The 14,965-nt window shown below is 37.8% G+C and overlaps 1 protein-coding gene across 1 annotated transcript in view; it reads right to left on the bottom strand.

Annotated features, from left to right (window-relative positions):
- The window catches only part of AGBL4 (AGBL carboxypeptidase 4), an 880,299-nt gene that overhangs the window by 512,253 nt on the left and 353,081 nt on the right, over positions 1–14,965 (bottom strand). The window lies entirely within an intron of this gene.

The raw sequence follows: 14,965 nt of genomic DNA, 5'->3' as shown, positions 1-14,965 counted from the left end.
CTTTGCTTTATATAACAGGATTCAATCTCCACGTGGTTTTTATATGCAAAACATCTTCTAGACAAGGTATACACTGACAAAAGCACATTTCCCTGAAGAAACAAGGAATGTGTTTTCAAAGTTGTTCCTGAGCTTTCAGCCATGTGCCTTTTGCTAATACTGTGGGAGGCTCAAGAAGAAATCCTTAACCCTTTGTTTTGAGAAAATAATGGCAAGTGACTCCATGTGCAAATACAGTGAGCTCAGAACCTAGTGGTTAATTTCCTTTATTATCCTAGAATAGAATGGTTTGCTTTCATCTACTGATTACTGAGGAGAAGGAAAAAGAACAATTACCAAACTGTTTGTTTCAGCTTCTTTCCACTGGTTAAGCAGGTATAAGTTAAGAAGTGGAAATGATGGGCATGAAGTAAAACCTCCTGAAGCAGAAGCACATTTCAAAATTCAGCACCAGAGTGACCAGGTGGTCTGTGATTAATCATTTAAGATCCCAAGTTTCGTGTTCATGTTGTGTTAGGACACAACATCCTGTGTTATGAAAACAACAGTGGGAATTTCAGAGTGGGATCTGGAGGTGCACAAAGCCAGCGAGAAGGAAATCTACAACAAAGGGCAAGGATAGATTTGGGTGGGACAAGCTCATGCACAGAAGGTCCGCTGGATGCAGTAGAAATGAATTATATAGAAACCTGCTGCTGTGCATGCTTCCATCTTCTACAGACCCAGTAGATACTCAGTCTCACTCTGCAGTCTGTTACCCTTGAACAATAAAAACAATGTAAAGGGCAGAGCCTTCTCACAGTCAGAGATGCTCTCAAATTATGCTGCACAGATTAAAAACATGCAGGAGTTTCCCAGGATGACATAAATTATTGATCAATCCCATTTCTCATGTTGCCCAAATGCTTGTAATTGTTACTATACGAAAACATCTGCACGAAACTGCCCTAATAAATTTATTCCGCGAAGAAAAATTTAATTTAATCTCAGAATTACATGAGAGACATTCTGTTTGAGTAGCAGCAAGCATGCAGAATCCCAGCATGGATTCCATTGTGCATACCTGCTCAAAGTCTCAGCAGACACACTGAACACCTGCAAGAGCCTGACAGAGGCAATCGGGCTGGTGATTTCTTACCCACAACAGGCAATCTGTTGATACACTATGAAACCAGTATTAGGAGATGCTTTAGTCAAAATGCTGCAGGTTATTAATCACAGCTCTGGGGTTTCTGACAGGATGTTTTGATAAAATAAATCTATTTTAAGTGACTGTAATGAAATACTAACCGGTTTTTGAAGGGCTTTTAAGATGTTTTTAAGAAGTTTCAGATCAAAGACTCAGTTAATGTAACCTCCATGCATTAAATATTTAGTACTTATTCAGTCACTTGAGCACTCAGGCATCTTGACATTGTGAAAGGAGGAGAGGGAAATTGAGTTTAAGTCAGTTTTACACAGTGGGATTTTTCAGTTTTTATGTTAAAATCCCAGGCATGTAATTTTAATACAAAGAGGTCTATTCTTCTACAACAGTATATGCACCACCCATTAAAAGAGTTCTTTGTTCACCTGCATAGATGGGAGAATAAATCCTCTACAGAGTCACTTCAGTAGAAACTGTTGTGCTGGGATTAACATCATGATTGAACATTATTCTGTCTCTGAGCTCTCTGATGGACAAAACCAAATGCACACACTTCTCTTTCCTGAACAAGTAGGCACTTACAAGGAACACAGAATTTTAGCAATGGCAGATAGATTTAAGCAAGTTCTTTTTAGATATTTGGATTATGTGACTATAAGATTTATCCCCTTTCTAGCATCACTGAATTCCAAGAGCTGCTCTTTATCGTTTCATTTCTTCCAAAAAGAGCTCAGAGGTCTCCAAAACAAATGAGGGAAATAATCCTATTTGGGGACTTATTAAAATAGATGTCTTAAATTAATAAACTGCAGATAAGTAGGGGCTGGATATCCATTCGGAAAATGTGATATCACCATATATAAATTTTACAATTTCTGAAGCACCACATTTCTTGTGAAAGCTCAGTGAGTGTACTAGGAACTTGAGGATGACTTCAAGCAGAATGATGACACTCCTGAGTGCATTTCTTGGCTCACTTGCAGAGGATTATAGACACTGAAATATTAAAAATTTCCTTTGAAACTATTGCCATGACCCACATTAGCATCTATTCTCAGAACCAAGGAAAGTATTGTGCATTTCTGTCCTGTTTAACACAAACATGAACACATCCAAGTTCCTTGATTTGCACAGTTGCTCTAAGGCTCTTGTATTTCACATTAATTTGTAATACATGAAGAAAAGAAACAACATTACCTCAAACACTACCCATATATGGAAAAAAACCCCAGCAAATGGTTCTGCACATTTTTCACAGACATTTCCCAAATTTCATCACAAACATTTTCCCAAAATTTACAGTGTGATCGAAGATGACTGCAGCCTAATTTGAAAAAAGCTAAAACTGACCTCTGAAGTAATGGCAGCAGTACATATTCCCAAATCTGGTAAGGCATCACCATTACATGACCCTATTTTTCATAAGTGTCTTCTGAATGTTAAACAAGCACAAGGCTGTGTGTCACCACGGGCTGAAATGTGACACAAAGACAAACAGCCACTGAAAACATCCACATGGATCTCATGGCAACCACATGATCTCATCTGTTTTTCTCAAAGAATTGTCTCGTTTTCCTCTGCTTTCACTGCTGGCCATGGCTCTGGAGCTCCTGTCTTCTCTGCCATCTTAAATTATATAAACACATGGTGCAAGAAGGTGCAAGGTGATTTTACAGGATTTTACATTTCTTAGTACATAACTTGAATATTTCTTATGCATGGTTGCCTATGTGTGCATGCCACTGTGAGAAACTCCCAAACAGTAAATTAAACAAATTAATCCTTGCTCTGCTGAAGAAGAAACTATGTCAGAACTGTTCTATGCAAAAAAATCCAAACCACAAGACAATCCTTGCCACATAAAGGATGTTAAATACTCCAGTGGGTCCCTCACTGATTTACCCAACAGTGAGAATATATCTACAAGGTACTGAGGAATAACTTCATGTCAGCGTTTCTTTTGTGGCTTCTTTGATTGTTTTGAGAGTGGAGACCTGTGTTAAAACCACCTAAACAGCCAATGAATCCAGATGATTCCTGAAAAATTTAGCTGTGTGAAAGTAATCTCTAAAGATCTCCTGGAATCTTAGAAATTAATTATATTCTCAAAGCAGGAAGCTTAGGAAAAGGCAGAGATAGTAATTTAATTCTGAAACAACAAACAAACCTAGATGTACATCTAGGAGAACCTTTATTGCAATGAGGCACAGCCCAGGAAAAGTCAGGTTTCAGATCTTGCCCTGCTGCCTCTTTCACTGACATTGCCCTCCAGAGGAATGCAGCTTGGACAGGGGGAGGGTAAGGAGGTTCCAACCAATGCTCCAGTGCAGGTGCCTTGAAAAATGAGAGGAGCAATGGAAGTGGTTTTGATGGTAGTAAAAAAAAAAAAAAAAAAAAAAAAAAAAAAAAAAAAAAAAAAAAAAAGGCCTTTACCCAATTCTATAGAAACTGAATACAGCATTATGAAATACTCAACTTGACTGTGGCACTTTCAGATGCTCTGTCGATTAAAAATGAAAAAGGAAGAACAAAAGAAAAAAATGGAAAGGAGAGGCTGTTCAAAATTAGCAAAATTAAAATATTAAATATTTCAAGTGGTATTGATCAGAAGACAGGAAATGTGAGAATTATCATGTTTCCTTATAGAAATTAATGCCATTCAGATAGATTCCAGTTTATTGATAATTATGGTGTTTCCACTTGTAATGAAAATGACCTTTTGAAATCAGGATATATCCACACATAATGCTTTGAGATGCAATGGACTTCTGAAAAAAAGCAATCTTGGCTGTATGTTATCTATTAACAGAATTGTTCCAGGCTTTCATAATTTGGGATCATTTGAGTAACAGTTTACACAACTCTGATAGGGTGAAGGTGTCTCCCAGAGAGATTAAACGTGGACTGCCCCTGGAACAAAAACTGTAAAATGTTGTGCTCATGTTGGCTGCAGCCAGGGGTGCAGATGGGTGTTCCCAGCACACGGAATGTGGTATGAAGCTGCTGTAAGGAATTCCATTCATGATCATTGCTGAAATACATCCACCAGCAATGCTAAGTGCAGCCAGGGAGATCTGATCATGTATGATCAGCTCCAGAGGTTTGCTACCATGACACATTACTGCTATGCAGTCAGCTGTGATCCCCTCATTATCATCATTATGGGCTTTCTCAAATCAAAGAAAGAATATATTGAAACACCTTTGTGAATTCTAGTAAATTTCTGTGCAATAAAATTCCCAGAAAAGCCCAATGTTCTGAGCTGTCTGTGCACATGGGCTCCCTGTTGTGTTAAAGACACATCTCCTGTTGATGTTTTCCAATAAATCATGAAGTGTGTGCTGCTGCCAGGGCACAGGCTATCCTACCTTCTAGCAGGAGCAACTTCTGAAGCTAATCAAAGAAGGTGCCTTTTGTGAATCAGTATTCTAGGGATGTTAATCATGATCAGACCAAGGTCTTTCTAAACCTCTTGTTGTGACTCAGCACTATTGCCTGTAAAGATAATAATTTGTGACTGTATGAAAGAAGACTGTATGAAAGAGAGCTTATCTGCATTTCAAAAATTACATAGACATAAAAAAAGGTTACTCCCCTAGGTTATCTTTAAAAAGGGATTAAGGACCAGTTACTCTGTGGTCCCCATTTGCAGGAGAGAACTTCTTACTTTCCAAGTAAGTTTTCAGATTAATCATGTCAGGAAATTTTTGCCATTACGTGCAAACACATGAAACGGGGGTGGAAATAATTTCTAGAATCCAGTTTGTTAAGAAATGAATACAGGTACAGTTCCTATCAAACAGGGAAAGCCAGACGAGAACAGGAAAGGTTTTGGCATGCAGTTCTCATTCACTTCTACCAAAAATTTCCTTGGCTGGTGCAGGAGATTCCGGAGATAGCTGCTACAGGAACCATCAGTTTACTTTCCTTGCTACTACCTGATGGTTCATACTGACTTTGCAGTACATAGAAGGGGAAGTGGTTGTTGTCCAGGAGCTTTGCAATACATTGATTTTCCTTTTTTCTGTGATTTAACTTTCTAATGAGCAAAGAGAGAGCGGCACACATAAATGCATTGTATTGTAACATACACAAATTCATTGTAGTTCTACAGGAAGTCCAGATTTCTAAAAGAGTTTGTATTTGCCTATATTTCTGTGGGAAGATGAAAAATCTGAGATTTCAGAGACCACAGTCATTTTGCTCCATTATTGTCATAGCAACAAATGATCTTGAAGCACTGTATGCAACATCTATAGCCATTTGCAGTATAGCTCTAGCTACTAACTTGTTTCTGTTAATGGCTGGCATGAACCAGTCTCTGTAATCTCTGCAATTTAATTGATGAACCACAAAACAAATGGTCATAGTTAATAAAATTATATTTTGCCATCTGTGTCCAGTAATGAGAAAATCTGAATTATAGGAATGAAAAAGAATGAAGTTTTCTTCCAAACAGATCAATGCATCCCACCTCTTTGTCAGCATTAAATTAGATGTTATCTGTTGCTGTGTATTTCCCTCCCTGGTTGCCATGGCTAATGGGAGTTTCAGCCACGATGGACAAGAATTCTGTTTGACCATGGGGAATATAATACCTTTTCCTCTGTTTTCCTATGAGTCTGTGTAGTATGAGTCTACAATCTTATTTGGTCTGAGTGCATCCAAGTCTCACTTATAGGAGGACAATTTTGTTCAGCTCTGCAGTGTTATTTGGTGTTACAAAACCTTATCTATTTCTATAAAAGAAATCTAGAGGATATGTGCAGTTTTATTCCTAAAGCTCTGAAGGATTTCAAAATCAGCTGGAGCTGAAGGCAAATCTGGTGCTGCCACAGTATCTTGTAAGGATGATTACAACAGCAGAAAGGTACACCTTTGGAACACATATTCTATTTTCCTGAGTTCACATTCTGAGCAGTTTGCTCCCTTGAGAGCAAGGACATAAATTGTCTGGACTCTCCATAAAGAGGACACTAAAATTTAAAGGAAAAACTAAAACAAGAAACAATCCACCCCAAAACCTTTTATAAATTTTCTAGGAACCTCTAAATCATTAATTCCCGTAACAGATAGATGGTCCCCACTCAGAAGACAGCAAAGTAATTTATGGTGATAACTTGATTACCTAGACCTTGCCAAAGATTTGGACCATTTCCTTAAGCTTTAGAGAGGAAGACAGACTAAGGCAAGAAGAAGAGTATATTATATCCACTCACAGGAGACAAAGAAGATGCAATGCTGCTGAGCACTCTGTTGTGTGCAGCAACACTATTCTTGTTCTACATAGTACCTTTCAGATTTTGAAATATTCATTGTTTGGATTAATATCTATGTCTAGGTCTCAGACAAGTCTTGATGGATCTCACTGTATTGCCAAAATATCTCCTCTTTTTTCACCACAGTGCCATCAACCTCTGTTTTAGTCATCATCTGTTAATCTATAAAGTGCCCTTAATCAGTCATCTCTGACATTCCTATAAATTTCCCATCAGACATAACACATTACAGGCTATTTTTCATTCTCAGAAGGCAAATAAGAAAAACAGACTTGAGGTTTTGAATCACAAACTCTGCAAAATAGCAGACTGTATTTCTAGCTCTTTTCCTGAAAACCACGGCCATAATTTGAGGGGCTCAGCAGCTACCAAAATAGGGCCTGGTTCCCAAAGCACTTAACTTATTTTTGGGGTGTAAATGTCAGAAGCTGGGGCTCAGTTTTGTGCATCAGGAGCTCTGAAAAGAGACGTTTGTGGGAAGTGAATGTGAAAAGGTGCTGGGAGTGCCTCGTAAAGCCCGATGGGCTGCGCTGTCCAGGGTCCTGACAAGGACTGGAGGACTCGATCCTGCCCTGAGCTCCGTCTAAATTATTTGGTTGCTATGGCTGACCTCTCAAAATGAACACCAAAGGCTTTCCCACAGGCTGCTTCCAAGCAGCCCAGATTTCTGCAATAGTCTCCTTTCCTATAAAATGACACTGCAGTCAGAAGAATGTTATGAACCTTAACTTACTGCTGTCAGAGCAAAATTTTAAAAAAGAAGTAAAGAGTTTTCTTTTAAAGACAGGCATGAGATTTTCCCTTATTCCATGCTGAGAACAGTGCAGCATTCATAAATATGGAAAGACTAGTTAATATTTTAATTCTAAGCAACATAGATGTTTTTAAAAAGGGGGGGGGGGAAGAAAAACAACATTTAACAATATGCAGCTGTTACTAATGAATTAAGAAGCTGATTAAAAATAGAATTATGGATATTAATGCATTATTATAAACCACCATAATGCAGAAGAAAAAAAAAAGTATGTGCAACCAAATCCTGAAGTTTTCAGATTTTGAGAAAGTAATAGTCGTCTTAAATTTTAACTAATTAGGACTAAGTGCAAAATTGGATGCAATTAATGAGAAATTAAAAATAAATGGGAAGAAAATTATTTCTACACCAGATTTTTCTTTCATGTGTACTCATGAAAACTCCTGAAATGGATGGTACCTCTCCTTTGTCATCCTCCATGTCACACATTTATTAGAACATCAGAAAAGGTGGTTCAGAAAAACACACTTTGTGTAGAAAGGTATGTTCACAATTCTAGGGAATTCTGAGTGAAAATATTTGACTGTGGACCTAAGGCTGGCTCTTTTTTTTTCCCCACTGGAAATGTCATGAAACTGGGGCCTTTTCAATCCGTGTTCATTTTCTCAGATTGTTCTCTGCTGCCACAGTATGGTGCTCAGCTGCTGTTTGAAAACATGAAAAAGAGGATCTTTATCAGAGGCTGCAGTTCTTTTCATGTACCAATATGACTGGTTGCCATGTAAGATCTCTTTTAAAGAGTATTAAAAAGGCTTTAAGCTGTATCTTATATTTCCTAAGAAGTGAAAAAACCAGTTTTCAATTAAGTATCTACTGCTTTACATTAAAAAGCTTCTGTCTCCTCATGTTATTTGTATGTCATTTTGTCTTCAGAAAAAAGATAAATATTGCTTTCAGTATTTGTGGATAATAGCAGCACTTCAACAGCAGCAACATTTCCTACGAAAACACTCTTTTTTTGTCTTTTCCAGGAATATCATAGTCTTCTAAAATAAAATATGTTTGAATGCAAGATGATGTCTTAAAATAATGATAGTACTAGCCTCCCTTACCTGTAAATGTGATGTGCTTCCTCATTGCACTATTCTTTGATTCAAAAATACTTTGCTAACAGCGTAGAAAAGTAAGGGTCATTAAAATCACACTGAAATCAACCACAAATCACAGGCTATACATAATATCTCTCAGCTGTTCTTCCTTGTATGTATTGTATTTTCATGAGCCTTACTTCCTCTCTTCAAGTACATATCTTCAAATACTTGGGTCAACAGTAAGGATGCACTCAGCCAACTGGGGCCACATGAGCTACACTGCCTCGGTCTCTACTATTTTATAATCTGCATCAAAATATGTTCTTATGTCTTTATTTTCTCAATTCTATATGATATCTCCCCAAATCCCTTCTGACATACAGGCAGAAGTCTTCTTAGAGCTAGCTTTTAGCTTCCAAGGCTAATGGACAAAAGAGATAAAGTCTTACTGAACATGTGCATGGCAAGGACAAAGAACTCCAGGATTACCACAAATCTCTTACGCAGAAGTCCTCAAATGCAAACCTTACTCATACACTACTAAAAAAAATAAAGATTGCTGAGCAATCGTGGTATTCACTTTACACACAGACATTTAGCATATTTGTAGAGAAGTGCAAAAAGAGGGGTTTTATTATTATTTTTTGCCTGTAGTCATGTTATAGTGGTAGTAGAAGTTCACAACAAAACATTAGGGCACCAAGCCTAAGTGCTGATTGTTTTGACCTTGGAGCTTAAGAACTTTTTACACACATTAAACTTGATGTCATGAACTGTGCCAGTGTCTTGAGCATGTCTATTTAACATATTTAACAAGTTTAAATCTACACTTAAGTGTTTTGCTGGATTGGAGCCACAATGCTCAGTTTACATAAATTATGCGAACAAGATTTTGCCTGAGGTATTTAGAGATTTTAATATATTACACTTACATTCTAGGCTGGTATAAAGTTAAATCAATAAATAGTTCTTTCTTTGGCTAAATTAAAAGACATAAATCCAAATCATTTGGGCTGATCAGACTTTGAAATTGTTAAATAAGCCTTCAGTCCCAAGGTTTCAGCCCTACAGGTAATGTGAGCCAGGCTAACCATCTTCTGGGTCTACAGTCAAAGAGTAAAGATTAAAATACTTCTCCAGCCCCACAGATGCATTACACAGTCACCACTCAGGAGATCTAAACAGAAACCAACTCAAACACAGCCAAAATCCCAGCAGAGTCAATGCAGTGAAGTGCTATGGGGCAAATGTAGTTAGTTAATGGCTCCACATAGCACGATTTCCCCTCGGCATGAGCACATCCAGCATCACTATCAACATGGTAATTATTGCTCAGTGCTGTGCTACAAAGCAGGGAAAACAAATTTCTGGAAATGGAAGTGCAAGAAGACTGAAGGCATTCTAGGGTTTTCTCAGGGCCCTACACACTCAAAATACACTCATGGCCTGCAGGGCAACTAAACAGATTTTAGAACCAAGATAAAGTTTTATGTTGGTGTACACAGAGGACCTCAGACTGAGGGGTTTTTATGAGATTATATTAATTGGTTGTGCTATGTTATTTCCCAAGCACCAACTAAAAAACAGGGATTCTAGTCAGCACTGAACATGGAAAGAAAAAATAGATTCTTCATGTCCCCAGGAGCTTAGGTTGCAATAACTAAAAGCAACTGCCTAGATCTGAGATTGAATTCTCTGTGTGGACAAAACCAGTAGGTTTCCCACTGGGATAAGGTTACCCCATGGAACTTTGTGGCACTCAACCAAGTAGGAGAAAGTGCTGAGGACAGGAATGAGTAAAACCTGCCTTTTACTTGAAATTTGCCATTGCCATGAGAAAAGGAGCCAGACCCTGAAATGCCTTCCTGCATTTGGCTGTGAGTTCAGCCATTTCAGGACATCTGATTAGATCATTAGTGTTCCTGGACAAGCAACATATTATTCCTGGATTTCTGGAAATGCAGGAGCACATATTAAGGGATGGAGCAAATAGGGAACACAAAAGACAGAAGGACAAGAAAGAGAAGTCTTAGAGAAGGATATTAAGTCATGTGAAATGGCACTGAGGTGGGGATATCGAGCGCATAGAGGAGAACACGACTACCTTGTGCAGTCCTGGTATTTAAAAGACCTCACAGCTATTTTGGATTTGCCCTTCACAACTCAAAGAGATAAGGGGAATGAATAGGAAAGAACAAAGCAGGATAAGTAACATAAGAGCAGAAAACAAATACCACAGCTTCTTTCTTCTAGCTAGCTTAGGAGAGTATAAACTAAATGGAAAGAAAAGGGAAGGTTAGATCTGAGGTAAAGAAAGGGCAAGCCAGATGAAGGACAAGTGTGGAGTAAAGGTGAGATGAAGAGTCTGCCTTGGAAATGGGAAGAGCCATGAAGCAAAAGGCCAGCCTGAACAGCTACAAAAAGTCCAGTGACAACTTCAGAAAAGTCACTGACTTTCCAAAGGTTTCACTGAGTGGCTACAAGATGAAAGGGTGAAGCCTGGGACCTGTGCACAAAAACAGTTTGCATAGACTACCTTTGCTACACACAATTCATTTACTGTCATTTCTTTCAGGAAGTTTCTTCTTAATAAAATGGATCATAACATTTTTTTCTTCAGATGATTTCTTACCTCAATGGTCTTTTTGTGCTCAAAGCTTCTTTTTGGTGAAGTGCTTTTTCCAAGAGTTTTTTTATTAAATGGAGAATGGTAGCTATAAAATGTAAGCTGCAAAATGGATTTGAATCCTTCTTCACAATTTAAGATTTTTTTTAACTCATATTAGATAAAGAGCAGTTAATACAAATCCTTCTAGAAATTATTTTACTTTATCGAACAGTGTTTTTCTGTAATTTAAGAAGTAACCATCTTATGCATTTAGTAACCTTGAATGATATTAACTGCCAATTATGATTTTATAGTTTGGGTTTTTTTCAAAAATTTTATATATTTCTGCCAACTTATACCAAAGTATTTCTTGGTTTTACCGTGAACCCTTGTATATATTCTACAGACAGAGGGCAACATTCAATAGTAACATAATTTCACCTATCCATCCTACTCTGTGATTCCCACGGGCCAGGTTATCTCCCAGAAATCCTTTTAAATTGTAACAAAGACATTTTCCTTAAAACTTATGGTATAGAATAGTCCCCTGTAATTTTTCATGTTATTTATATAATTTCTCCGGTAGCACACTGTGCTATTATATGCTATAAATCATATTTTATTTTGGAAAGAACTGCTGGTGGTGTTATTTTTAGGTCTAACTCTACTTCTGCTGATATCCAATCCAGCTAAGAAAATAGCTGTAGGAACATTTAAAATCTCACATACAGCATTGGGATGACAACCACATTACGAATGTTTTGGGAACAGCAGCACTATAAGAGTAAAAAATACACCACTGCATAAAGATTATGTGTCCTGAACATATACATAGCTGCACTTTTAAACTACTGAGAAATGAGAAAGGGGATTTACTTTTCCTAAGCACGATTTCTGTGGCCTTTTTCAGGCCAAGTAAATTGCCACAAATTACATTTACATGACATTTCAACCTAGTTACAGTCAAATCCATTGGAAAATACAGTATCTGACACCAACAGGATTTCAGAGGTACATTACATTACACAGAAGCCTGTAACTTCTATTTTTTTCTGAAGACCAAGAGTATACTTTTCTTTTACAGAGCTGTTATTACATAACCCAGAGTTGAATGCAGAAATGGGAATTTTAACCTTAGAAAAACTGCCTATTTTCTTTGCTTCATGCTTTAAAACGTTCATAACTGAGCAGTTAAAAATGGACCAGTAGAAAACGGTAGAACTGATCAAGTATTTTTACTGGGGTACGAAGTCATTTAGACAGTAAATAAAGGAAATTTGGTCAACGAAGCGGCAATGTGACATCTGGTGTGCAGTTTCACAGTCTTAGGGCATCATTCTGCTTCTCTCTGGTACCAGCATGAATCAGGAGTAACTCATGTAAATTAAAAGCACACCCCAAAGTGGTGTGGAGTCAGGAGGAAGCACTCTGTGTTCCAGTCTGTGTTCCATATCTGACTTAAGAGATCGGCTCATTTACAGAGCCCTACATTAGACATATTGCCTTCTTGTTTTAAAATATGTGTGTTTAATATTTAATGTAACAGAATTCCATATTCCAGTCTCTGTGTACTGTGCAATTCCCTTTGAGGCTCGTGGTTTGTATGTGCAGTCACAATTCTCCTCAAGTGTAATTTGGAAGCACCATTACCTAATGGAGTGAAAGGAAGTATCTGGCTCTGATTAATCCTGGTTCTCTTTGGAGTGAGTAATGAAAATAATGCCCAGCCAGTGTCAATTTGTAAAGTGGGCTGTAGGAGTTGAGCCAGGCTGTCCAAAACTCATTTATTTTGCATGTCCGTGGAATACTGGTGGAGGTAAAGGTCTCATCAATTGTCCACACACTCAAGCACACACAGGAATTTGAACTACCAGCTTCAAATGACAACACACTCCAAAATTTTGCCAGCTCTTCAAAATTGGTTATAATGTTACACACATAGCTATTGCACATGAGACTGAATAAGTATCATAAAATAGGCACTGCAAATGTAAAATGTGCCTGTGCTTATATTTACACAGAAATATAAAAATTGTTTTAAATTATGTTTTGCTGTGAAGTATTGCATAGTAATTGCTTAGAGGAGAGACACCAATAATATGCAAAAAAAGTAATTCCACAATTTTAAAAAGTGCTCACAGATTTTGAACTTCTGATCTATTGGGGCAAACCAAAGAATATCTGAAGTTATCCAAGGCCAATAACAGCAGAATGAAAATAGCAGTTTAAATGGTACCTGCGTGGCCATCTCTGCTCACTTGCAGGAGAGACTATTTTCAAGAATATTTGGCACAACTAGAATGCAGGATAGCTCTCAGAAGTAAAGAATATAAACATTAAAAGGTCAGAAATAGTACAGCTAAGTTATCCATTTAAATGGGAATGGGAAACTTTGCCATTTGGCTCTGAACCATTTTGTCATTCTCCATCCTAATGACAATTACACGTCCCACACCGATATTTCACTTTCAATTTTCATAGAATTAGTGATAGTATTTCAGGAGTTAACGGAGGCAGAGTACTTTCTTTAGAGAAGATATGAAATTAGATTAGAAATTAGATTGCCTTGAAAACATTACATGCAGCAAAATGTGCACTCAGAAAGCCTCCAGGAGTAATCCTCTAGGCATGGCTTCTTGTGACTTGAGTTTTACTTTTCCACAACAAAGAAAAATAAAAACCAAACCAACACAGCTCCAAAGATCTGTGGTGAGATTCTGCCATCTCCAAGAAACACAGCTCAAAAGCACATAATCCAGAAGTGAAATTGTTTTAAACACTTCCCCATCTTCCCAATCACAGACTGCAGCAGGGGGCTGTGAAATTCCCCTGGAATGAACCCGAGGGGACCAGCAGCTGCGTGGCAGCTCGACAGATGTGCTGCAGCCTTCCCCTTCCATGTTCTCCCTCCCCAGCCCCGAGCCCAGCATGAGGAATCCAGGGTTTGTCCTCAGATGGCACCTTTAAAATACCTTTCCCCATGTGCTGCCAGGGGTATCGTCCCTTGGCCAGGAATAGAGCTTCTCAGGGCCTCTTTATGCCAATCTGATTCCTCTTATCTTACATAAGGGGCCAGGGCAGGGACAGAGCTCTCTTTCTTAGCTCTAAATCCATCCTATATGGCACGCAATTCTCCAAAGTACAGCCAGCTTCTGCTTTTATGGAGCACTGTGCAGTGAAGAATGAAGGATCCTGTTTTTCACCATTTAAAGATGTATGATAGCAACAAAGCTCTATGTTAAAATATTTAACTCGCAGAGAACTTATGGAAATTGTCTATTCAAGCTCAGCAAAGACATTAAATTACCAAGCTGTTCTAGGACAGTTGTGTGTGGAGAAAAGCCAGAAATGCTCTGAGATTGTAATGTTGCTCACAAAGATTACAGCAAGAGCCGGATTCAGAAGTTTTTTTATACAGCTTGGGGAACTGCAAAATGTTACCATATCAATTTCTGCAAAACATACTGTGTGTGTACATATAGATATAAAAGCAGGACTTATACACAGCACATTTCCTGCCACATTTTGAGTGGCATCTGTTTGTTTAGTGTGCTGAAATATGAAAAATAATATTTAGCAACTACTGGTAACACAATGTTAACAAGATTTAAGAGTATAGCTCTGTCTGTCAAAATGCAGATAAAAGACAAATCCTTCAGTCTCAGTGTTTTAATCAGTCAGATCAGAGGTTTGATGAATATGCAAATGAGACTGTTTATACACTAGTTTCAGAGTGAAAGGAAACAAATTCAGTTTCGTTATAGAATTAATGACAGCTCTGTCCTCTAAGATTAATAATTAAAGCCCTACACACATTAAGATGATAGTGCTCTTTCCGCCCAGCCTCTGCAGATTTTACTTTTCTATTTTTTAATACCCCTTTCCCTTATAATTGTTTGTCCCCCTAATTGGAATGATTAATAATTAATGCCAGTTCATGGATATGCAGTAGTCATCTTTAGAACAAGAAGTGTACTTAACCTACAAAAAGGGTTAAAAAATTACTTTTTTTTTTAATTCTGTTTTTACTCTTGTCTGTAAGCTTATTTTTTCTCCAAGTTTTATGCCACCATTGGAATCTCAATG

The sequence above is a fragment of the Onychostruthus taczanowskii genome, unplaced genomic scaffold (assembly GCF_017590055.1).
Source record: "Onychostruthus taczanowskii isolate IOZ18803 unplaced genomic scaffold, ASM1759005v1 scaffold7, whole genome shotgun sequence".
Lineage (NCBI taxonomy): Eukaryota > Metazoa > Chordata > Aves > Passeriformes > Passeridae > Onychostruthus > Onychostruthus taczanowskii.
The sequence above is the reverse complement of the archived record's forward strand: the minus strand, read 5'-3'. Positions and strand labels throughout refer to the sequence as shown.